The sequence below is a fragment of the Lepeophtheirus salmonis genome, chromosome 10 (assembly GCF_016086655.4).
Source record: "Lepeophtheirus salmonis chromosome 10, UVic_Lsal_1.4, whole genome shotgun sequence".
Taxonomy (NCBI): domain Eukaryota; kingdom Metazoa; phylum Arthropoda; class Copepoda; order Siphonostomatoida; family Caligidae; genus Lepeophtheirus; species Lepeophtheirus salmonis.
In genome coordinates, this window is record NC_052140.2 from 8958145 (window position 1) to 8984901 (window position 26757).

Sequence of the window (26757 nt, forward strand, 5' to 3'; positions counted from 1 at the left end):
GAAACAATCAGATTGGTTGCCCCAAAACCTCTTAAAAAGTATATTTACATCATCGGTAAATAATTTTACCGATATATGGCCCGGTATATGACTTTGCTGATACCATTAAATACCAGACGTCACGCTGAAACCTTAACATACAATTATTGAAAAATTATAAAGCTTCGAGGTTTTTTTCATAGAAGGACATAAATAAAGTGAGATACGTTGAACAGGTGGAATTTGACACTTAAGTGCATATCCACGTGCTTTTAGATGGAGGAAATTAAACTTTGAGGCTCACATTGCTAGTGATAACTTCCCAGATGATAATGTGGTCTTTCAACAAGACTGTGATCCTGGCCACACTGCCAAAGCTGCTCAAAGGTGTCAGAGTATTAACCTCAATTTCTGTCAAATAAAAATATGACCAAAGTATTTACCCAAGACCAACCGTTTTGACACGTGCTGAGTCCATGAATTTACCCTTAGCGAAGAAAACATGACCATGAAGGCCACCGTACCGACACACTGGCACGATATGTCCAAAAAATACATCAAAATTCCGTATCAAGTTTTCAGAAAAAGTCTGTAGACCATCGTGGATGCCAAAGGGGTATATATCAAATATCTACAAATATTTTTGTATATACCTACTGACTACTGAACTATATATCGTTAAAGTAAAAGTATTGATTCTTCACATCAGTGGGTTATTGATGGATATTTATAAAAATATTAGAATATGTTGGGATCAGCGAATAGATTCACTTTTGCTTCATATTAAATAATCTATTCTAAATAAAAAAGTTACTAAATGCATCCTTTTTATTATAATCTGCTAAATATTTTGACCCAAAGGGATTTTATAGCCTAGTATTATTTTTGGCAAACGTCATATTTCAAGATCTATGGATCGAAAATTAGAATTTGGATAAAGAAGTTCCTGTAGATATAACAAAAAATGGAATGTTTGAATAGAGGACATGAAAACATGGACTCGAGAGATGGATTTAAAATACATAAATAATTTTATATTTTCAATATTAGACAAATAAATAATATTCACAAAATATGTAGAAAAGATTTTGCAAATTTTTTTTTCTCACTCAATATGGCCTCCTTTATTAACATTTATAGCCTTTACACGTCACATGAAGGCCATGCAGGAGTTGATGGCAAACTCTTTTGACAAGATGGCCCATACAGCCACTAGGGAGGATATCAGTGAGTCCACATTTGGGTGATAAGTTCTATTAGTTTCCCTTTCCAATTTATGAGTCTAAAGGGATAATTAATAGTTTGGAATAGACGGATAATTTATCTCACCTAGAGTTCCTAACCAAGGTGGAAGTTGGAAAAGTCTTAGCAAAATCACAAAAACCATCCTTAATCAACAATTTCGTTTCGCTCAATTTTCTCTGGAGCAGTTGTCGACTGCGTTAATCGAAGTCAAATCTGATAAAAGAATTTAACATCTCTGATGTACCATATCGGCTAATTGAAAGTAATTTGTCATCATTGTCACACTGGAAAACACTAACTATTTCGGTAAAACATTTTAGAAATTGCTGGCTGATGGAATATGTATTGAATTTACAATTAAGGTATAAATGGAATACCAAGGTAAGAAATTTAATGAAGGGCAAATAAATGGCCTTTAGGGTTAGTTGTAGGGCTTATGTATGTATATAGGGCCACTGGGTTATGATTGATGAACATTATAATGTATGCATAAAGTATATTTCTTTCTTTAAGAATGACTGGCGGTTCTAGATAATAATTTCTTTCAAGCGCGTTGTACATGAGCTACGTTGATTCCATGTTTTTAATCTTACTATAAATACAGTGGCTCTTGACCGCGTGGGAATTCTCTACCTCTACTGGAGGGGGGGGAGGATTTATTTGCACGGTTTATTAGGTTTAAGTGATCTCGTATAAAATAGCAACAATGAAAAAAAGGAGGTACTAATATATTTTCTAAATAAAACCCCTACTAATAAAAGAAGTTACATAACAATTTTTGTCTTTATACAAATATAAAACAATACAAACTGACTTTGTGTTATTTTTGAGAAACGTTTACAATGTACATTGTCTTTGAAATTGCTGTTCTTTATTTGTGCTCTTCTTTAGAGTACGAATGTTTTATTGTCTAAAACAACATTCAACAACTTTTCATGTTTAAAAGTATTTAAAACCAAGATCATGGTAATTTTAACTACATATTTTTTAATTATCAAAAAAAAAAAAAATGTTAATAGGGTAGAACTAGGGATTTAAGATAACAAACCCTTACAGAAAGTTGGAAATAATTTGCGGAAGTAGAAAGCTTCAAGTAAAAAAATCAAATTACCTAAAGAAACAACATTTTTTCTTTTAACATATATCATCATGTTTTTGGAATGTTAATTGACATGCAAGACTCTCGTTTCAAGAAATAACTACAAATATTGAAGGTATACAAATAGCTTAATCTAATTTTACAAAAAAAAAGAAAAAAAAATGGTTGAATCTTTTGTAAGTTATTCTAACAAATTTTTTAATCTGTTTAAACAAATTTTTTTTTTTTGAAAAGAAGTAATTTACAAATGAGTTCGATACTAATATAAATGCATTCAAACTTGTATTATGCGCCCAGGCCAGCAAAAATGAAGAAACGACCGCTAATTGCTGGTGAACTCATCAAAACATTTTTTAATTATAATAATCACTGATTTTTTTTCATACTCAAAAGTTGCGTCAAAACTATCAAAACGGTAAAAATACTAATCATAAATCTTTTCCAAAACCAAATTTTTTACAAATAAAATCAACACCGATTCGTGATTAACTTATCAAGTCCTACAAGAAATGAGGTTTGAATTAACTCCCCGTTAGTCAACTGAGATAATTTATTCCTCTAAATTTATAAAAATGATTCATGTTCCCTTGAATCAACCATTTGTAGCCAATAGTCAATATTTTTTTGTATGCTCCAAAAGCACTGAATCAGGTTATATGCAATCGTTTATTTATCAAAAAAAATTCTTCGTTTACAATGCAATTTTTAATAGAGGTATAGTAAATTTGATTCACTTTTTTTCTTAAAAGTCGTTCCTTTGTTTTTCACTTTGATTCATTTATGTTTATTTTGTTTTTTTTTCAATATGAGGAACAATGTGTAGAGGGTGGTGGTCTATTGAAATTTGAACACTTACTAATTCAATAATTAAGGAAGTTTGAGTGATTAAAATTAATTTATATATACTCAAAATTAACTTTTTTATCAGTATTAAAGTGATAGCAAAATGACTTTAGAGGAAAAACAACTTACTCTGTTTATATTTGCTTAATCAAATTTCTCCTCAAGCAATTATCTCTTTCTATTTTTTCGATTATCTTTAAAATTTTAGTACTCCACCCTTAAAGGCGAACAAAATAAAGAATTGTAAAAACTTTTTATTTGACATCTACCTAATTACTATAATTGGGATGTAATTAGTTATTTATCTATCCTCTTTCTCTAAAATAATTAATTTAGTAATGAAGTTTTATCCTTATAAGCATGTCATTGAGAAGGGCGTATCTTGTATGAGTCCATAGAATAATATTGTAATTATTATAGCATTAATCTTTTGTTATTAAAAAAGGATGTCCAATCGTGTGTGTTTTTTTTTTTTTGGGGGGGCGGATAGGGGATATATTTGTACAGGAAGTCCAAAATTAGAGTGGCATTAAAAAATAAACTGTTCATACCGGGTGTGAACTTTTAATCTTTAAAAATGAATGCAATAACTTCAACCAAATGTACCTCGTAGACGACATGTCATTATTTAATTGAAACATTTTTAAGCTGTATATGCATACATGAAAATAAAGTTTCTAGGATGTTTTGGATTTCAGTTACTGGACAATTCGCTCTGGGAACTTTAACACTCATTTATATACTATGGCAAAAATATATTTTCTCACATACATTTTACGGTTTAAATAGGGTTTCCCTATACTTGAAGTAATTTCTAATGCATTTTTGCACTAATTCTAGCATATATATTTTGAACGACAAACCAACCAAACCACCTGCAACACCAAAAATAAATTTTATCATTCATGGATTCCTGAAGGTATTCCAGGATTGGCCAAGGGACCATGTGGTGAAATGATTTTCGCTCTGTTGACCTCGTATAGAGACTGTAATTTAGGCTTGAGGGGATTTTACTGAATAAAGCCATTTCAAATCCATAAATCTCTTAGAATCTGTTTTTATTTTTATAATTTGAGAACCAGTTAAAGAGAAAATTTCGTTTGACCTTTTGCTGCACAGATAGCTTGTTCACTCGTTATACAGAGAGTGGGGATCAAATTGTCGCCAAAATATTTTTCTACAAAAAACAACACAAAATATACATTTTTTAACTTTTTTATTGAAAATCAAAACTATGGCAAGCATACAGATATAGAGTAACCATTCATTTGATTAAATCACCGTTGGCATCAATAACGCCCTCAATACGGCCTCTGAACCGGCCGCAGGCTCTTCTGACCATCTCATTGTCCATGTTGCCGAATACTTCCTTGGTGGAGTCCATCAGGCTGGCCTTGGTGCTATGGGGATGTCTGTTGGTATGTCTCTCGACATAGCCCAAGACAAAATAGTCCAAAGGATTAAGGTCGGGAGAGTTATGAGGCCACAAATCCTTGGTTACGACGTCATAACAGTTCTCGGTTAACCACTGCATGGAGATTTTGGACACATGGCAGGGTGCTGAGTCCTTTTGCTACACCCAGGGCCTATCTCTGGCCACCCTTTGGAACCTGGTAGGGTCATCCTCAACCATCTTAATCACCTGGTCGACAAATTCGGTGTCCCTGACCTTCCTGTCGGCGCCCTCCTCCTTGGGGTGCCCTCTTTATGGTAGCATCAACATCCCAGGTTTCCTCTAGCTTCTTACGGATACGCTGAACAGTCCGTAAATTCACTCCCATGGTTGAAGCAATTGTTGAATTGGAGATTTCACTTCCATTATTAACCAATGCCATGACTACGGCGGACCTCGAAAGCTCCTCGTTCCACATATAGCTCTTTATCTCCTCATATGATGACGGCATGATGCTAACTGAAATACGTATCGTCAGCTGACGAGAATAGCTTTCCTATTTGGTAACTGGCTTTTTATTTGATAATGTTGTCTTCAAGTTATCAAGGTTTAAAGTAGGCGACAATCTGATCCCCGCTTCCTATATATCTTAACTTAGCTAAAATTCGTGACATATGTGTTGTACGTGAGGATCCAAAAATTAATTAATGTACGCAAATAAGTATTTGCTTAACTGAATTATAAAGAAGAAGATGATTATTGTATAGTCATTGAAAAATCTGTAGAAACATTTTAGTTATAAATTTTTTAATATATATTTACTTAAATGACTTATAGTTTGAATGCAGAAAAATATAATTTTGGCAATTTTCAATTTATCAGTTTGAAAGTTGTTTCAACAACAGGGTTAATACATATATTTACAGATTAATTATTTACTGTAATCTCTTTAGTTGTAATTACGGCTTCTAAATGCAGACTTTATTATCACTACCTAAAATAAAATGGTCATGAACAGTGTTGAGACTTAAAATTGCAGTAGCATTTAATTATGACTTAATCCACCTAAATTTCTATTACGAGGTTTCAGTACGCAACCATATGGCCACTGAAGCATAACTAAACATGTTTTGTTTTCATCCCATGTCCTTAAGTGTACAAAGTTTGGAGCAATAAAATAAACGCATCTATAATCTCCACCACGCTGGTGTCAGTTCTTAGAAGGTTTTGGATACTGTTGGCATCTCCACCTGACTTCATAGAACAACAAGAAGTCCATTACAGCCCCATATAGCCAACAAGAACCAAAACTTTAAGCCCCCACCATTTATAGACAAATATTAAATGATTTATTATTTTTTAAATGTTGCCAAACTTTTATTATAGAAAATACGTTCGAACCCTGTACTTTTATGCAAAATATAAATACCCGGTAGCTTATGTAACTCTTCAAAAATTATTATTCTACAATATATATTTATGATGAACGAAAGGTATATAAAGAGCAAGTCAGCAAAAAAAAAAAAATACCTTCTTATCTTTTTCTAGCAGTAGGTACTTGACGCATTGATTATATCAAAAAAATACTCTTTTATTGGATAATGTCTTTCCGTTGTTCTTTTTCTAGGTGAAAGGCAATTTTTTGAATATGAGAAAGTAAACATGCAACCACTTGAAAAAGTACTTATTTCCTTTTAAATTGTATATAAGTTTCACATATTTTTCGAAGCATTACAAATTCAGGAAGGTTTAGATCGTTTAGCGACAATTGCTACAAAAACCTTATGAATAAATCGCTTTTAGTTATTATTAATTTATTTAATTATTAACAGTAGTACGCACCATGCCTGGAGTAATCAGCCGTCACTAAAAAACAAATTTTGTTTTAATAATATCTGCAAGAAATAGTGTGTATTAATCTCTGTTTTTCATGAGCACACGTAACTACTTAATACTTGTATGTTTACTGTCTTCAAGTATGAAATTGTAATGATATGATGGGATGACTGATGAGTACTTTAAGTCTCTGGAGTGCTCACTACTATAAAAAAACATGCGAAATACAATACACCTCACAGGGTTAACTCATTTTTACATACCTGCTTTTATATTTTATTCAAATCTTAACATCTACTGTATACGTGTATGAATTATGACAAAAACAAAGAGAACCCCTGCTAAATGCACACGCTTGAAATATTTCATTTATGTTGCTATATTGTTATTTCTTAGCTTTAAAAAAATATATATATATATACGATAAACATAAGTGATTACTATAAACAGTACTTTTTTCAGGCATACCAGCAAAACTGTGATTGATTAATTTATTAATTGGGTGGTTGTCAAGATTTTTGTAACAACGGTTCTAATAGTGGTTTTTAGTCATCCGTAAAAATATTCTTATACTGAAATCAATCAATTATTGATTAACAATCACATTGCAGTTCATAGCAAATACATTATTTGCTTCTTTTCTCTTAGACCAGATGCGATAATAAAAGTTTAGACTTAGTTAATGTAAAAAATGCAAATATTATTGTTGATATAAGTAATACATATAAGTTATGCAGAGTAAGACTTAAAAAAAACAGAAAATGCCTTAAAAATCATTCTAAGGTGTAAATAATATATATATAGATCTATAAATCTGTCACATGAAATAGAAATCTAATTAAAATTTGCTTGAGGTCAGCCACAATTCCCTAGCAAAAGCATAGCCATATGGAATTTCAAAGAATAGCCAATTATTAATCAAAACTATGCTCACACATGTCTTTTGGAAAAGTAGCCTTTCTTAATTTATTAGATTTTTAATGTTACTTATATGGTACAGAGTGTTAAATAATTAAACATTACATCTTTTAAAATTGGAGCAACATATGTGGAAATCCTAATTTTATGGTTTTGCAGTATGAATCATCATCAAATATGTCATTATTTTTGAAGAAAAGTGTCTGTTTGGGAAATGTCCTAAAGCTAAATCTACATATGATAATCCTTAAGAAATCTGTTGAAATTACTGGGTGTACCCTAAATACTGTAACAAATTTTAAAACTTATATGACTTAAAGGAATTTCAAGGAATCATTGTAAAAGTTGTCATGCTACATACGTGATAATTCTACAAAAAGTTTGTAAAAATAACTTTTTTGTGATCTTCATTTAGAAGCATGGGAAGCAGACTTCAATCTTCAATGCATGCAGAAGAGAGAACCATACATTTTTAAGGTCTTACAGGTAATCAAGATTTACAGAACCTTCATAAATTGTACTGCAGACAGATACAAAGAGACAAATAGTGTCAAAAAAATTTCTGAAAGTGGTCGACCACGAACAACACAGACTTCAAAGAACATTATCATCATATGAAAGGATTCTGCGAAATAAATAGAGGAAGACAATATTTTAATGGAGATATTCCGTGCTTTCTTCTATACCTTTTTTTACAGACTCAAAGCTGAAATTTTGGGAAAAAGAGACCATTTTGAATAAGTTTTTTGTCACTTATTTGTATGTTAATCTTTAGCATTTGAATAAAATTATAAGTATCTAATAATATAAACAAAAAAGTTACATACAATTACTTATTTACACTATTTAGGACCTACTTTGTAATTGATTTTATAAAATATATGTGGATTTTGTTAAAGTTTCCAAAATATCAAAAAAAAAAAAAAATTGATAAAATTATATGTATATTCATATTTTCCAGCAAAACATAAATGATACTTTATTCAATTTATTCAAACAAATCAAGGTTTATTTGATATTTTCTCAAGGATAATAATTTAATCTTTTTTCACTGTCATGTAATAGACATAAATATAATTTAGAAACGGAAATATAAAGAGAGAAAACATTATTTACAAACATACAAATATGTAGGACATTATACAATCTATATATATACAAAGAAAAGTTGAAACATGGTTGCCGAGGCTTCATTTATGAGCGTGCACTTTTATTAAAACATTCGTTCTTCGTTCTATATATTAAATGTGAATATCTCTGTGTGAGTGTTGGGCAATCACAGCCAAAACCATTCATGGATTTGGCTGAAACTTTTCATGTAGCTTCTGAAAGCTCTTATAGACGGTTCTGTTAACAATTTGTTGGCTCTCAAGCCCATTGAAGCTTTAAACTAGTGCTTAAACCACTACTTTATATGAAGAAAAAAAAACACAAGAATTATTTTCGCTGCACGTTGGTATGTATATTTGCCATTTTTTAAAGATTGTTATAATGTTTAAAGAGAATAAAACAAGGGATTTTTTACCATAACATGAGAGTGAGCCAACGACTGTTCAACGGTCCACGTGTGAATATTTCTTATTTTCTCAGCCTTATAATCTCCTTTAACAAAAGTATGCAAATATATATCAAAACATGCAGCAATAATTGTTTTTAGAATTTTATGGTATTTATAGATTGATATATATAAAGCAGAAGAGCTCAGGATTGATTATAATTTCTTAATGTACCGGGCAACGTCAGGCAAACCGACTTATATTAAGGCAATATGTGTCCGTATTATATGTCTCTTATTGGACGACTAATCACTCCCAGCAATATCAGGTACTCCTGCCAGCTCTTCCTTCAACAAGCCTGTATATAGTTTTGTTAATATCAAACAAAAATATTCCATTCAAGATCTGTAATTATAGTCACAATACGTATTTCTCTTAATAATATCACAAAAAAAAAACAGATATGTAAGATTCCATTGGAGAAATCGTGAGTTTCGTCTACTCTTTTCCCTTCTCTATTTATGTAGCTGGTACCATTGTAGTTTTAATTAAGAAAAAATAATATTAATTTTGACTTTATTTGATAGAAAATAATTATATTAAAGTAATAATATTGCATTAGTTTTTTTATGAAAATAACGGAATTGACCGTTATTGCTCTGAGTTATAGGAAGGTATCAAACAAACAAACTTTGCCTTAAAATTTAGAAAATGACTAACAAAGAAATACTCAACCGGTTACATGAGCGCACTCATACGTAGTTACTGTATACAAAGAATATAGATATTCTCGCCTCAAGAATAAAAGAAAAATAACTTATGAGGTCATGATCGATAAGCCAGAAAGTACTTTAGTCTCAAAATCTGTGACTAGTAGAGTTTTAGCCACACAGCCTAAATGTTACATACAAAATGTCTCTAAGATTTTATTAACATGACTAAATTGTTATTTCTTCGATCAAAAATATGAAGGTGAGTTTCACTAGGGAGCCCTATATATACATTTTATCAAAAAAGTCCCAGGAATTTTTAATTTAAACTGCACACACTGAAGGAACATAAGAACGTTATTTTTTTTTAGGTTGTCAAAACTGTTTTTCATTATTACATCAAGTTTAAGCACGATTTGTATACCAGTTTGCTTGCAACAGGTGGATACGTCAGTCTATCTCACTATGGCTCCACGTTTTTTTATAATTAACGTAATTATTGAACAATGAGTTTGCCTTAAATTTTGTGTTGCGAACGAACTTTCATTTGATGACACGTTGGAGATGTTAGAAAAAGCTTAAGGTCAATCAGTTTTATCAGAAATCTGTACATATGAGTGGTACAAGGCGTTCAAGGAGGGCATTGAGATCAAGTCTCAAAAGACAAGATGATACTCATTGTTTTCTTTGATATCTGCGTCTAGTGAATCATGAATTTGTTCCTAAGGGAAAAAATAACCAATAAGGAGTATAAAAGGGGATTGAATGCGCTAATCTGCCAAAAGCGGCCAGGATTATGGAATAACAACTCATGGATTTTACTCGACGATAATGTGCTATCGCACAATGCCACAATTGTGAGGGAGTTTACGCCAAACACGCAATAAATACTGTCGATCAATACTTTGGTTTTTGTTCCCCAAAATTAAATTGCCACTCCGTGGACCACGTTTTGTGTCTAGTGAATCCATAAATCTAAATTCGTAGAAGGGAATAAAGATTATGCAAATAAGAGCCTATAAAAAATTTTTATATTAATACTAATTAATTAAGCCCGATAATGTTTAAAAGTTAAAAGAAGGTCTAAATCAATTAAACTCAAAATTTGGGTTGTAATCAATAAAATACAAAGTAACATATGGTTTTATGGCTAACTTTCGTTGAAAAATATAAATGTAATATCTTATATATATCCATTTTAATCCAGTAAAAATAAATAATTACAATCGATGAAGATAATTTTCAAGGCGATCTTTATGTTGGTCACATATATATTTTATAATTATAATATACCGGGTGTGGCAATTTTTTTTAACACTTTCAATCTGGAAGTTATCAAGATTAATTTCACCAACCAGTTGTAATAGGGTATATCAATCAAATAAACTAAACTAATATGATGTCTTGGCTACTCTAATCACTGATGTAGCCTCTCTTGGCAGCAATGATGGCTTCCAGGTGGCCACAGAAGGCCTTGCACCCGTTGCAGATTTAATTATCAGATATGTCATCCCAGTACTGGTTGACAGTGTCCTTGAAGTTGTTGATGTTTTGGTGACGGACTGTGCAGGCCTTGGACTTGACATCAACCCAAAAAGTGAAGTCCAATGGGTTGGCATTTTGTGAGTAGAGGACCATATTTCCTTTGGTCAGAAAGGTAAGTATTCTTCCGACCACTTCTGGGCCTTTTTGACGTGTGTGTAGGCACACCTTCCTGCTGCAAAACTACGTTGTTATCCGTATAGATGGTCCATGCCCATGGTAACAACTTCTCCTCTGTTGGTTTCTTGCCAACATCCAAAAGTGCACGGACCGAAATTCGTTGGTCATGTTCAAATAGTATTTTCTTGCCTTCTAAAACACTTAGGAAAGTTTTTTTATTATTATTTTTAGCATTTTACTAGAACAATTTTACTGCATACTCAAAAATCTTGATTTAGGTAGTAAAATGAAGTATAAAGGTTTTTTGGCCGCACCCAGTATGTATAATTTATAACAGCTCTATTTTTATGGTTTCAACTATTCGCAATATAATTTTATACTCTATTAGATTTAAGATGGTATTCTATATATTTATAGGTGTATCAATTATATTTATAAATGTAATTTATTTAAAAAATGCACTTTTTGTGTTAAATGTTTAAATGATTAACTATATATCATATATAATTTATTTTTTCATTTTATACTAGTAAGCTAATTAAAGAGACATTTATATTGGCTTACAATATATTGAATAGAAAGGTAATCTTTAATATTTTCATTAATAAAAATTTCATCATTTTTATTTTTGTGAGGCTCAATTTTGAATATACATTTAAACCAATATTATTCAAATAACTTTGTTTTAAAAAGTATTTTTTAAACTCTTAAATATTTGGAACGACACTGCATTAAAAAAGACCCAAAAAAGCCTCCAGGCAATTACAAACATATTTTTTACACTGAATGAAAGATGGCTTCAATACAAAATACTATCCAAAGACTCTGGAGGTTGTTACGTCTTTTAATGAGCATGGGGAATTTGATTATTTTGTCAATGTATAAAGGAAACACCATAGTATATTTGGTAAGAGTGTCAAATGTTATCACAAACTTATGGGTACGTTATTTAAATGGTTAGTTACTTATTACATCAACAACAGGGCAAAGAAGATTTCCTCTGAAGAAATACAATTCCTATAATATGTGTCTAATCATACAAAAACTGAATAATAAATAAAATGAAAGGTCTTATAAGAAACTAATGTTTTATGCATTTTTTTTCCAAATGTTTTATATTATAGCTAGAATTGTAGAATATATCTGATATTACTCCTTGAGAAGCATTACCGTCACAAAATAATGGAATTTAATTTGATTTTATTATTTTAACTTTAAATTTTTCGACTGAATGTTTTAAAAAACTAAAACGTTTAGATGCGTGAAGTTTTTTTAACACTTTATTAGAATGAAGTCAATTATTTGACTAATTGTAATAAGTAATTTATATTTATAAAGCAAATAAAATTAAAATTATACAATTTAATCTACTTATTTATTGGCAAATAAAGAATAAGACTTATATTACAACGTCAAAAGAAATTGTGTTATGTTAAATGTTTTTCTTATTGCTATTAAATAGTTATACTATGGAACCAGATTTAGGTTTTGGAAAACCTACCTGCTAAGACCCACTTTTATTATTTTTATATAGGATATTGTAAAATTTTCAATTGCAGGAGGTTTGGCCTTTAAAGCTTTTTTTTTCAAAATCACGAGTATGATTTCGATTTAGAGCCATATTTTAAAATAAAATAACTATATAGGTGAAATATATTTACAGTAATTAAAAAGTCAAAAAATTTATTTTGTTATCTGAAAGATAGTTCCTAGAAAAGAGTTACAATAATAATATTTCGAAATTAAATATAATTAAGTCAATTACTTGAGGAATTGTAAGAAGCTATGGATGGTAGTCAGTAGGAAAAATTCAGAAACTAAGTTTTAATTATACAATTAAGTTACTTCTATTTAGTTAGTAAATACTAATGAAATACATTGGTTCTAAAACACATTTAAATTAGAGATAATTTTCCTGCCTCTAAAATAATTACCCCAATTATATTTAATTTTAAAACATTTTTACGCAATCTTATATTACATATTTATTAAATATTCTATACGAAACTTAAATTGAAAAAATCACTCAAACTTGACTTTATTTATATACAAGGATCGTTTGAGCAGTGTGTGCAAATTCCAAGAGGAGGCACTAATGGTGCGTATTCAGACTATTTTTAGTTAGTTGCATCTCTTGAAAGAACACACCACAACTTTCAGTCAGATGAGTATACTTCTTTCTGTTCTGAATTCTTTAGAATCGAGGAAGGGGAGCTATTTTCAAAAAATGGACGAACCTAATTTCGTTTTTTGATTGAACATTACTATATGAAAGGCAAAACGCCTCAAGAGAATAAAAATTATCTTGATAAGCATTATACAGACGATTCACCTACCATAAAATCAGTTTATAAGGGGTTTCAAAATTTTCAAAGTGGACTTATAGGCACAAGTATCACTGAAAGTTATAGAAACAGGTTTCTATAACAGAAATTATATTGAGATGGCTGACAGAAAAGTGCTAGCGCTGTGGGCATCTTGAGTTGGAATCCTATTACCATCACCTTTGCACACACAAATGTTATGGTGTTAGCTATTACATTGTGATAATGGAAAAGGACTTTTAAGTGGGCAATTGTGGGTGTTTTTCTTGCAATTTGGTTTGTTTAAATGGTTGAATAATAGTTTAACCCTTTTCCAAATAGGCAATAAGGATTGTTCTGTGCCAATCCAAAAGACAATCACCATAATTTTTCCGGCCGATTTTTTGATTCAGACGAATACCAAACAGAAAGAAATAAACCGATCTTGCTGGAAGTTGGTGTGTGTTCTTCGAAGAGATGCTACCAACAAAACAAAACTCATTATATTTGAGAAATCCTTTCAAGGATTCAAATAAAGTCTTATAAATCAGATAAAGATTCTAAAGTAATTAATATTCCTGGGTAGTTCAAAATAATTAGATTGATTACAATGCTTGTAATTAACCAAAACATATCTATGATGGGCCGTTTACTTAAAAAGGGATATATACATATTTCTTGTTTAAGATTTGTTTTTTGTGTTAACGAACCACATATGAACTTATACTTCACTAAAAGATAATTATATATATTAACATATAAAAGGGTTTGGCCCAAAAAAATAAAAACATCTAAAATATGATCAAAGAAGTTGAGTCTTTTTTCCATCATTACTTAAAAAAAAAAATAGAAATGTTTTTTTATTTCTTCAAAGTAGTGAAAAGTGGCAAATGAGCCTAGAGTTTTTTGGATCTTCTATGTATGAAGAAGAAAAGTCGTTTTAGTATAAAGTTTCAAAGGACGGGTACTAATTTTTTTTTTTTTTAAATAACTTCTATAACTTTCCATGTTTAAAAATAGTATTATTATTTATATACTTGAGGTTATGTTTTTATATCAATTAAGGCATGATCTAACAAGTTGGTTGTAGCCCTATAATGCTCGATAGACTATCAGAATTATCTAATTTCTTGAAATTGGAATTCTTCTTTATTTATAATTTTGTTTTTTAAATTCGTTAGAAATCTAGACTTTTTTTTTTGGTTAAAAATTTAGAGTTTTTTTTTTTTTTTCAATTTTATGAATTTTATTTTTCAAAGAAAAAATGATTTTAGCACATGTTTAATGAAGCAATGATATATTGGCAATACTTGAAGGTAATCCATTGATAATGATACAAATACTTGTTACTACATTCATAAAGTTTTGTAGCCAAAAATAATCAAACTAATCAACTCAAGAGAAGATTCAACTTCTGCAGCACCAGTATGACTGAATTTTGGCCTTCCCTCATTTGGCCCTCCTACAACCCTGACCAATTCCCCTGGACATTGCAGTTTGGTTTCTTTTGTATTAGAATGTCTGCCGCAACTCCCATCCAAGTTTGGATACGCTCCGAGATTCCATCCTGAGAGTGTGTTCACCAAGCACACGGCATTCATCATGAAGAGCTACAAATATGGTCGCGGGTATGTTGAGGCTGTGATTGCTATGGATGTAAATCGTTTGTACTTTAAGCTGACCGGTTCTTTTTTTTAAATTGGAATTGGTATTTTTGAAAAAGGATTTTTTTTTCTTTTGCAGTTGTCATTATTATTTAATTCAACGTCTTTGTATATATCTCATCTCCACCTTCTCTTGTCACAGCTGATTGTAGCTGAGCTCTGCCATAATATTTTTCAAATTCTCTGGAAACACATTAGACTATCACACACAGAGAAATAATTTATGTCGGTAAAGGCCAACCTGTAAAGATTCTGCAGAATTACCTTGAAACACGGATTCACGCATACATTATATCGATTTATTTATTGATGAAGAGCACACCTTCAGTATAAAGCTAAGACTTTTTCTCTGAATTATTCATATACTTTTTTATATATTAGATATTCACGTTCAGATAAGGACTTGATAAATCAATCTATTCAATTTACTTCTTCTTCAATTTTATTTATTTATAAAGTTGTAATTCTCTTTACTTCCTTTGCCATTGTTCTTTCTATTTTTGGTATGTCAAAAAAGAAAATGTTTGAGAGCAGAACAGCTTAGCTATAATGGTATTTCATTAAGTAATCTGCAAACAGCTAGGTATAAGAGTGAGGAAATCAAGATTAAACGTAAATCTTACTCCATGAAGGAATTACTCATTGATTCTTTTCGAAGTTTAACATGTATAAATCCCCATGTTGTCAAATACGAAAAAAAACCAAAAACTATCACGCCCAAAATGCATATGATTTACAACTCCATTCTATATTATAATATTTATTTGCTCATTCTCAATAATCACTTCCCATTATATGCTTAATCTTACAAAACACATCAGCTCATAGGTTTAAAAAGATTTTTTTCTCATTATTACATTGAATAATTAATTCCCATAATCAACAAAGAATTATTCGAAATTGCATACAATTTATAAATTATTTATGCTTTATGTCCTTTTAAGTTGACGATATTTTTGATTATACTGATATATCATTTTCTTCCAAGAATAGTTCTCCCACTAAATGAATATTTAAGTATACCTAGCTTAACCTTCTAACGCAGTGAACATAAATTAATTTTGAATCTCTCAAGATTGTATGGTTATATTTATAGTTGTAGAAATTTGATTATTACTCGAACTCGTAAAAAAATCAAATTCACTGGAGCCAAAAATAATCTTAAATATCTTAAACGTGCTTTAATATTGTTTTATATATTAAGTTGTACTTTCAACGAACTCGAAATATTATATACAAATCAAAACATTCATTCAATAATTTGTCAAATAATATATACGTTCAGATACAGATACGTTCTTTCATTGTTAAAAAAAGAGTTTAAGTATTATCAAGAAGAGACCCCTAAATTTAATATAAAGTCTAATAAAAAGAAATCCATAATTTTTTAGGATTTTTTGCTTTAATAATGCTTATACTATTTGGCAATCAAAACAACGCATGTATGAGTTTCTAACTAAGCGATTTTCATTATTTTATGCACATTTTCGACAATCGGGCTTCAACTACGTGGTGCATCTTTCACATACAAATTACTGGAAGGGAATCAAAATTGCACGTGAGTGAATGTCCTATAAGGTTAATTTTTGGTGGAGCAAGAGGCGAGGCAAAGTAGAACTATGCTTAAAGGCCTACAGGCCCGTCCACACTGTCTGTATCGTTGTTCGTGGATTTTGTGGAGTATGATTTGATAGTTTTACTTTATCTTTTTGCCCAGTCCTACACTTAAAATAGACCGAAAGACTCAACGACAACCGATAACCACTATTGGGAAGGTTCCATTGCATAATGAGGTATTATTCTACTTTTTCTGTTGTTCCACCAAAGATCGACCTTGTGTCAGAACCATCAACACTTCCATCTTTGACATCAAAGTTACGGAAACATAATTTATGAAACCAAAAATGGGCTTAATTGACTGTTACAGTATGAAGATCCTATAAACTATTCACACTTTCAGCCGCCTGCCTTGGTTTTTGACCTTGTTCGAAGCAAAGTTGTATATTATTGCATATTTTCTCTTTGTTGGTGTCCATCTTTGACGCACGTTTAAACAATGCTAGATCAATCCACAACAAAATTGTCCATAACTTTTTTTTAAGTACAAAAGCTTATCTTTCTAACAACGTCTAATGTCAACTCATTTCATTTATATAACGAGAGATACACATTACTAAAGCCATGTATTAGAAAAATTGTTGATTTTTTTACTAAACCTATGATTGAGAAATTCTTCAAAACTCCAACTCGAAAAATTGGACTCCCATCCAACGCTAATATTTTTATATGATATAAAGCAAAAGAACGATAACCAGTCTTTAATTAATTTAAGACCCGAGTTTTAAGTCGTAAAAAGGGATTGACAAATATAATTGTTTACAACTTATATATTATTTCTTATTTTTGCAAGAAGTGTGTCGAAAGTTTTTAGGAGTATGAAAAAATAATACTACACTCATGGGGATCAACACACTCGAGAGAATAGAAGCAGAATAATAAGACACATTAACTTTATTAAAATAAAAACGAGCACATGCGGACAAGGGAAACTTGAAAATCATAGAATTTGTGTTGCATTCGAGTTTTAAGCATCATGTTCGAGTTAAGGCACCAGGCAAACAAAAATAAAAGATTTAGTAAAATAAAATCCATTAGTTTTCTCATAGCTGGTTTTAGTAATTTGTGTCTCCCGTTTTATAAGTGCGATTTGTTTACACTTCATACTGTAAGAAAGGTATGATTGCTTACTGAAACAAGTTATAGACAGTTTTGCAATTGCCTGACTCCCAAATTACAGAATAAAGTATTTAACTTAGTAAATTGTGTATCTTTTTGTATAAAATAGTAATCCCTTTAAAATCTCTAGCTAAAAAGTTTTTTTAAAGAAAAACAAAAAATGAAAAAGATCACAGGGTATTAAAATACCAAAAATTGGTTTATTTAAAAATGGGGGTACTAAGGATAAGAGAAATACAAAATTAGACCATCATATCATCGGGCTTGCTAAAATTTTCAATCTCATGGATTGAACCGGCTACTGTGCAAGAAAAACAGATTTTGAAAAAATCTACAACCCCTCATCTACTATACTGTGAATATTAAAGGCGTGGTGGAAGTCAAACATAAGTCCTACACGCGTTATGGTATGGCCTTGTATTTGTATTAATCTTGGGATACGTCACCTATTTTAAATGATTTTCAAAACTTTGCAAAACAAAACTGTACATATGTACTTATATTATTAAATTATAACTCAAACTTTAATTTGATTAATTGAATCTTATTCAAGTATTTTTACTCAGTTAATTGCTTAACTTTGATTTTACTAATTCAATTAAAAGTATAACGTATAGCAACATTAAAATCATAAAAAACTTGATATTTTTAATGAATTTTTTATTATTATTATTATTAATGCTTATCTTCTTATTAATCAAAGTAGTGCTTACATGAGGGGGGAACTTGATGATTGCGATGTTTTTATCAACACCTTTGACAATTGCCCTTCCATATTTTATATCAAAGTTACTGGAACAGAATGGACACAAAATAAATTTGGCGTCATCGTCAGTTACAATATCAACAATAGTTTTTAGTGAATAATGATGGTTACAGCTTCAGAAACTAAAATTTATATTCAGGTTGGCGGGACAAAAAGTAAGTCCCGTTTTCCAGGACATATTTTATAACATACTACTATCACTTATATCTGAATATGTGTTGTCGCGATCGGAGATTGCAGGAAGACACATTATATATTTTTTGTTATGAAATTCCGGATTGGGGACCGGATATGAACGCATAGTTCAATGACACATTTAAATCAGATGACTGATGAAATAGAACAGTACTACTTTACCAGCTTAGTACGAGAACAAGAATATAAATTATTTCTTCACAAAAAATTTAAAGCTTAATTAAAAAGAAGTCAATCATTTCTTTTTTTCAAAAAATATGTGCTTATATGAGGGTTGGACTCAACAATTGGACTTCTATCTTTGATATCAAATTTACAGAAGCAGAATAACCAAAACCAAAATTTGCCGTGATTGGATGTTACAGTATCAGGATCCTAAAGACTGTTCACATTTTCAGGAGCCTGCCTTGCGTTTTCACCTTGTTCGAAGAAAACTATAAAATATGGCATATTTTCTCTTTGGTGTTGTCCATCTTTGACGTCCTCTCAAATGTTACTAGCTTAGGGCGTAATTGCCGACTTAGCAAATGTATTAAAAATGTTGAATTATCCAGAATAAATCTGGTTTCAATTACTTGATTTGAACAAACTCCCTAATTTCAAAGTCTTCCTTGACATTCAAATCGATTGGAACATTATCCGTTAAGTTATTAGTGTACAAATAATTTTGAAAATTTTCTATTATGAATTGGAAAATTCGACTTATTGTATATTATAAATTTTGACAATCACCCGATTTCCATAGATCGTACCAATAAATGTTCAGTAGTTAAATTACAACTAGTTTAAATTTATAAAGTATTCAGTTAAACCATTTTTTTGGTAATGTTTATTTTTGACGTCAAACGCACGTTCGTCAATATTCTAACGCATGATAGCGATTGACTGGATTTCCAAGAAAAGCTTGAGAATCTAGTCTGTAGAATGAAAACACGTCCACTGCGCTACATATACTTCAATTTGAGTCCTACACATTATAAAAAAGAAAGTAATGTTGACGCACACTAAATTTTTGATACGATTTCAAATAAAATGCCAAAAAATACAGACTTAAATAGGAAATTTAACTGTACTAATATTAGTTCTATAAAGAGAAAAAAAAGTTACATATTTTATAAGGGAAAAATACAAAATGTGATAAAATAACGTCATTTTTAGGTTCGGGTGAAGTAATTTCGAACTTTCTGTCCCTTTTTTATTTTATATATATATATTGTTCATTATTGGTCTCGTTGTATCACAGGATAAGGCGTTGTAAAGACGTGAGTGTATACTACAAACTGTTTATGGACAGTATTGAGCTTGGCCGGTTCAGTTATGATTTATAGTACGTCAAGTATGGAGGACTCAAAGGAAGAAATCGCCATATTTAAAATTTTTACTATCTGAAAGGAAAAAATGTATTGAAAGATACAAGAAAAAATTGAAATGTATACGGGACAGATACTCTTTCAGTTGGTGTTGTACAGCAGTAATTCGAGATATTTTTTCCCCGCTCAATTCTCCCCTCTACTGTGCACAACTCTACTGATTGAAGCTAGTAATCAAACATAAGCGGCCAGAATTGGTGGATAAGAGCCTACAAGACATCATGAAGACAACAACAGGCTGTACACATCTTCAATGACGCCCAGAACCTCCGGGAGATTGGATGGGAAGTTTTTATGCTCACATCCTACAGCCTAGATATGACACGAAAGACTACCACCTGTTTCTGTATATGGACAACGTGCTTGCAGGTATAGGTTTGGCCTCGATACAGGTCTGTGACAATTGATTAACTGAGATTTTGTCAATATGGCCACGTACTTCTCTTCGATCGGATAGTTGTAACACTTCTTCTAAGGCATTGAAATAAAACGAAAAATATAAAATTACTTTTTTCCCAACCTATTATCTAAAAAGCACCATACTTCAGTGTCTCCTCTTTTTCTTGCCTTTCAAAAAACAATATAGTTGGTTTTTTTCTCTTCTATCAATTCTACTTAAATCTTTATAAAAAAATATTTTATATAAAAGAATTTTTTTTAATTATTTTTTTCTGCCGTGTGAGCAATAAATATCAAATTAAAATGGTGGTGTGAAAACGTGGTAGATTATGTATACTTAGATATGCTCCCAAATATTTTCTGTAAAACAAAACCCTGTATAATAGTTATTATAAAATTCAGAGTTGATATTTTATCCATTTTAATTAAATTTGGTAAAATATTTTTCTTTTCCTTAAAAAAATGACCATATCAATTCGGAGTTCTTGCCTTTCAATATCCTTTTTGTATTATTGCTCAGACACTTTGTTTAGGAAAATTATTAAGCTATACAATCATATAAATATATATATCATTGGGTATACTAATACTATAGGGGTGTATGTATACTTGTAAAAAATATCACCATAGACGAGCGCGAAACATTATGTAGTCGCATCTTGGAGCTGTCAGCATTGTTCTTTAATTCCATTAGAGGGAACATCAAAGTATAAAGTACATGGAGATTAATAATGAATGTTTTTAGTATAGTATTAAGGTTAAGTCGTTGTTTGACTAACTAAGGGTAGAATTTTGAATCGGCAACTTATTAATCTATGGATATATCTTTGGTATATACGAAGTGGGATTAGTGTTAATGTTCTTCAAATCATAGCTTCTCGGCACTAATCTAATGAAACGTCATGACATCTCCTCCTAAACATTATTCAAATTGTCATGGTGGCCACGTTAATTTTTGGTATTTTTTTTTTTAACCTACTAGGAAGTTGTATGTTTTTATAAGTTTACTATACTAAACTGTTATTGAAAACAGTTCTTGTAACCCCATTACATTATAAACGAATTGTCCTACCAATGACGTAATTATTGTCAATATCTTTGGGGTTTTTTCCTTCTCCCCTTCATCCCTCATCACAGTTGAGTTTGCTGATATAATCAAACGTCATGACAACTAAGATCATCTCCTTCAAAACATTAAACAAATTGGTAGGGTAACCACGTTCATTTTTGGATTTTCTTAGGATACCCTCTGATCATTTTTTTTGTAACCATAGGTACCGAGATACTGACGTTTTAATAATGGTACTTAACTAAATTGTTGTGACCGTTTCTTGCAAAGATGTTACATTATAAACAAATAGTTTTGCCGATGACGTACCCCTATGTTATTAAAAAACTATTTCTTTAAAATAAAATTTTACTTTTTAAAACAAAGCCAGCATAAAAATTGTTGTCTCTTATTATGTCTTGACAATATATGAGCTACTCCAAGGCAAACCCCTCCCCTTTTTCTTCATATGTTGTGTGCAAAATGAAATTCAAATATATATAGTCGAATAAGTATACAAATTTCGATACACACTTTGATACGGGAACTGTTACAAAAAAAAGTTGGTATCGTGACAACACTACCAAATAACAAATTACATTATAATCAATCCCCAGACTGTAATTATATTTATTATATATCAAACTAAAATAGTATAATAGTTGTCACGATACCAACATTGCGTACAAGTTTCGGTACCATTCTTAATTTTTATATTGGTACACAAAAATATTCTGGTTGTTTATCAAGGACATTTTTTTTCTTGTAGGTAGGAGACTTGAGAAATTAGGTCACCAGTGAAAGTGGTGTTGTGCATACACATTTCAAAATTAATTAATTTATTCTTTTTAAATCCGTCAATATTAAGATATACCGAACAACACACTCTATACCCTTGTGAGGAAGGAAATAGCGTGCCCTACTTTTCAGCTTGTTAGTATAAAAACACACATTTTTAGATTATGTGGGTAATTTAAAATTATATATTTAGAATGTTGGGGTAAATGGATTCGACGGCTCCGTTCGTGGAGGAACAGAACTAAGAGATGAGATTAACGGAACAATAAACGTTGAAGGAGAGTAAAAACAAGTGTTGGGAAGAAGAACAGGACAGAATTCAATTGCATTATTTAATTCATTATTTTACAGAGTAGGAACACAAAACTTGCTGTAATATTTTATCCCAGTAATTTTGTATTTGGAAGTTGCATTTCAGTAGCCCTGACATAAATCCATTGCACTTTGCAGTTTCGAAATTCTTCAGAGAAAAATGTCTGTTGCACCTCTCATTCAATTTTGAATTCGCTTCAACTTTCCATCATGACAGCGTGGTATATCATGCACAGGTACTTCATCGACCGGAACTGCTGATTTGTTTAACGGCGTGTTTAGGCTATTGTAACTTGTGAAAAGGAGTTATTGAATTAAAAAATGTATCTAAATAAAGTATTTAAGCATACCACAAATTAGTTTTGTTATGTCTTTTATTGATTAAGCCATGCTACTGCAAGTTTCGTGTCCCCACGATGTATAAATATTTTAAAGTTCACCAAAATAGTGTTGGATCAACACATACAAAATACATTGGGAATATTTTGTAAAAAGTTCTGAAATATTTTCAAAGAAAATATAAATAGGATTAAAATAGAAAAGAAGATTTGTTAAGGATGAAATTAAAGATAGATCCCATGAGAACTGCAAAAGATCTAATCCCTCATACCAATAAAAATAAAGGAAGCATATCATTTAAAGCCCAATTTGCACACTTTCTTCAAATTTGTGCAACGTAATTATTTTAATTTTTATACTGTGTATCATGTAATTAAATGGGTTTTATATTTGGTTTTTCTTTTTTATCCAGTTCACTAACTGCAACAGTATAAATACATAATTTTGGGAAAAAGAATCAATATTTATTTTATAAATTTTTCTCAATGTATAAATAATATGTTTCCCTGTTTTACTTATAAATTATAAACACAATTTTAGGACCGAAATTAAATTAATTTCAATATAATTTGTTAAACACCAGTATCAATCCTAATTCACTACATTTAACTGTCTGTTAATCAATTAGTATTACTCTTTTAGAAACTAACTACAAACAAAAAGTACAATTTATCTTCCTTAACTTTTGCATTTCTCTTGATAATTTCATAGGAAAGTTTTTTATTTTACTTTCAGTTCAGGAAAGTTCATATAATTGATAATTTCATTCTCAAAATATCCATTTCAGTTGTTTTTATACTATTAGAAAAACATCAGAGCCTTTTACATGTATTTTCGCTAGAAAATATAAATCTTTTTCACTTCTACATGTTTTGTAAAATTAGATCAATGAAACCAGCAGTTAATAAATAAAATCATTTGGGTTACTATGAGGTTTTCATTTGGGTTTTTAAAGTCATTATTTTATACCGGTGCTATAAATTTGTTTAAAGACTGTTAATTTTTTTTTCCAATTTTCCTTCTTATATCCCATTTTTCCCCAAAAACATATTTCTTATAAAATCAATTATTTTTTTGTTTTTTAAACAAATATTAATATTTTATTTTTAAAATGAACTTTTTTGTAAATATCAAGCATTTTGAGGCTTTTTTTTTAAAGCAGTGAACTATTTTTTTTTTCAATTCATAATTTGCCTTTTTTATTTTTGTAAAAAGGCTTTCCAAATTTTCTTTCTATTTTTTCATGTCATTCCATAATGAATCCATACTTTTGTGCTGACAAACCATTTTTTTGACTTTAGTAATCTATGAGCCATTATCACTTATCCCGTTTGGTTGTGCCGGCATTGATGCTATAAGTTTTTACATATTATAATGTACAATGGTGTTTAGTTTAAGTCATTTTTAAGGAGATATCTATCAAACAAAAACAAATTTTGTAAAAATAGGCCATAGGAGTTTAAACAATCAAAGAAAAATTACCAAATCGGTATCTCTACATGAAATAATAACAAAAATGAATTATGATACTATATGAGCAACTCTTGGACTTCGGAGGCCACGGAGTGAAAATTGTAATTAGCTAAAGCACAGCTGTTTTAATCTGAACAAATAGAACGAAGTTTCTTGGCGCTAACAATATTTTTTAGCCTTAAAAATAATTTTTAAAGATGATCTCCATTTTTTTATTGCTTTAAAACTACATTTTATCGCCAATACTTTTCAGTATGTTCCTGAAACATAGAATCAGATTATATGCAATTTTTCATTTATCGTGATAATGCCTTAGTGAATATTTATTGATTTTGTCTTTCATCCTTTTCAACTCCATTTTGTAAACATTTCTTTTTCTATATCGATATTCATGACAGAGTGGAACAATTACATTTTCAGCAACTTTGGAGCACCACCACAGCCATAAATTTTGGCTGTGCACGGATTTTTATGTTGCAAAGGGTTTATGTACTATTTGGTTAGTTACAAACCAAGCACAGTAACAACTAGATATCTCTAATAGGAAGAAAAGGGACAATGGCTTCAATGAGAGAGATCGAAAAAAACGCTGCTATATAACTTATGCCTTGTTATGATCCAACTTATAACAATAAGGATAATTATTCTATCGTGACAACGCCAGCATGAACTGTTTGAAGAATCAGAGCGAACTTTAAGGAATGTGACAACCGCCTAAAGACAAATGCCACCCAGGAGTGCCTGAAGGAGAACACATTTGACTTGGTACCATTCTCACTAAATCCCCCCTCCTCACCAGATTAAAACCCCTTTGAAAACCCGGTGTGGTCCTACATCGAGATTAACATCAATGTAACCTCCCCTTCCATGTTCAAATGGTATGGTGCTATTTCTGCATCCGTATGAAAGTCATTTTGAGGTGGAATGCGGGTTCACTGAATAAATGTCTTCTCTATAATTTAGTATACATGTGTTTTTCGTCATTTCGATTTTAATTTTGAAACTACAGTTTCATTTTTTCAGAGTGGCAAATTTAATCGTTCCACGCTCTACAATAGTCGGTACCTGTTCAATTTTTGTTGTCGATCTTTTATGATGAGGCTACTATAAAAAAATCAGCAGGTATAATAAATAAATTTATATCTTATTTATTTAATCACAACCTGGAAAAAACACTTCATAAACTTTATTTTGAAATTTTTATTTTAGAAGTTTAATTTGATTTAGAGATTAATAAGGGTTTGACCCTGATATGGCCTTTCAAATATATATTTTAATGTATCACTCAGTGGGTACAATATGTGGAACCTCCAAAGAGTTAAAAAGAATTATATTAATGATAGAAATTGACAAGAATTGTGCTAATAACAAAGATGTAATCAACACTCTATTTTTTTTCAAAAAATCATCGTAGCATGCTTTTGTGTAGACGGGGCAAATATGTAATTTTTTTTTTTTTTTTTGATAATATTTAACTTAATGTACTTATTCTTAATAATCGTGTTTTTGATTTTGATCTATGCTTATCCTTACCCAAGGCAAAATTCAAAAGTAAAAGGTATTTATGTATAATTGCATTTCCATAGTCGATTTTTTTCAAATCATGACTTCAAAAAGGTGGTTTATTTATTCATAAAACATCTCCTCTCTCTAACAGAGAAGAAGAGATAATTTCTTCTTTTGAAGTTATGTTCTTAAATATTTTGTTAATTCACCAATAGTATTTATCATAATATTATTTTTGTCAATTCAATGGCTCAATATCAAATAAAAAAAAGCATCTTACCACTAAATAAATTTTTAGAGTTGTTCGTTATATGGTATTATGTAGTTGTATAGGTAGTACATAACTTTAAAAGTAAATACACACAGGTTTTTTACAGTACACAACCGTTACTTTTGGCACTCAACTTGCAACTAAAGAAAGGGGGAATTAATTTATTGTTTCGAGGTTTTTTTTATGTGAGAGCGTCGTTGGATGATGTTTTGGAGAGGAAGGAAGGAGGAAAAGGGGGGGGGGGGTGGAAAGGAAAAAATAAGAAGTAGTCAAGAACTGACAATGGAAGCATAAGAAAAATAAACTACTCTTTTGTGCTCTTTATCAAAACAAGAATCTGTTTATTTGCAACATTGCTTTTTAAACATATGTATTTTTTGTATCATGAAATTGTGT

At 30.4% G+C, this 26757-nt stretch overlaps 1 protein-coding gene across 1 annotated transcript in view; it reads right to left on the minus strand.

Moving 5' to 3' along the window:
- The window catches only part of LOC121125167 (limbic system-associated membrane protein), a 404282-nt gene extending 377779 nt beyond the window's left edge, over positions 1 to 26503 (minus strand). Inside the window, exon 1 of the mRNA XM_040720302.2 lies at positions 26371 to 26503. The gene's annotated coding sequence lies outside the window, so the exon portion shown is untranslated. The remainder of the gene's footprint in view (positions 1 to 26370) is intronic.
- Between the last annotated feature and the right edge of the window lie 254 nt (positions 26504 to 26757).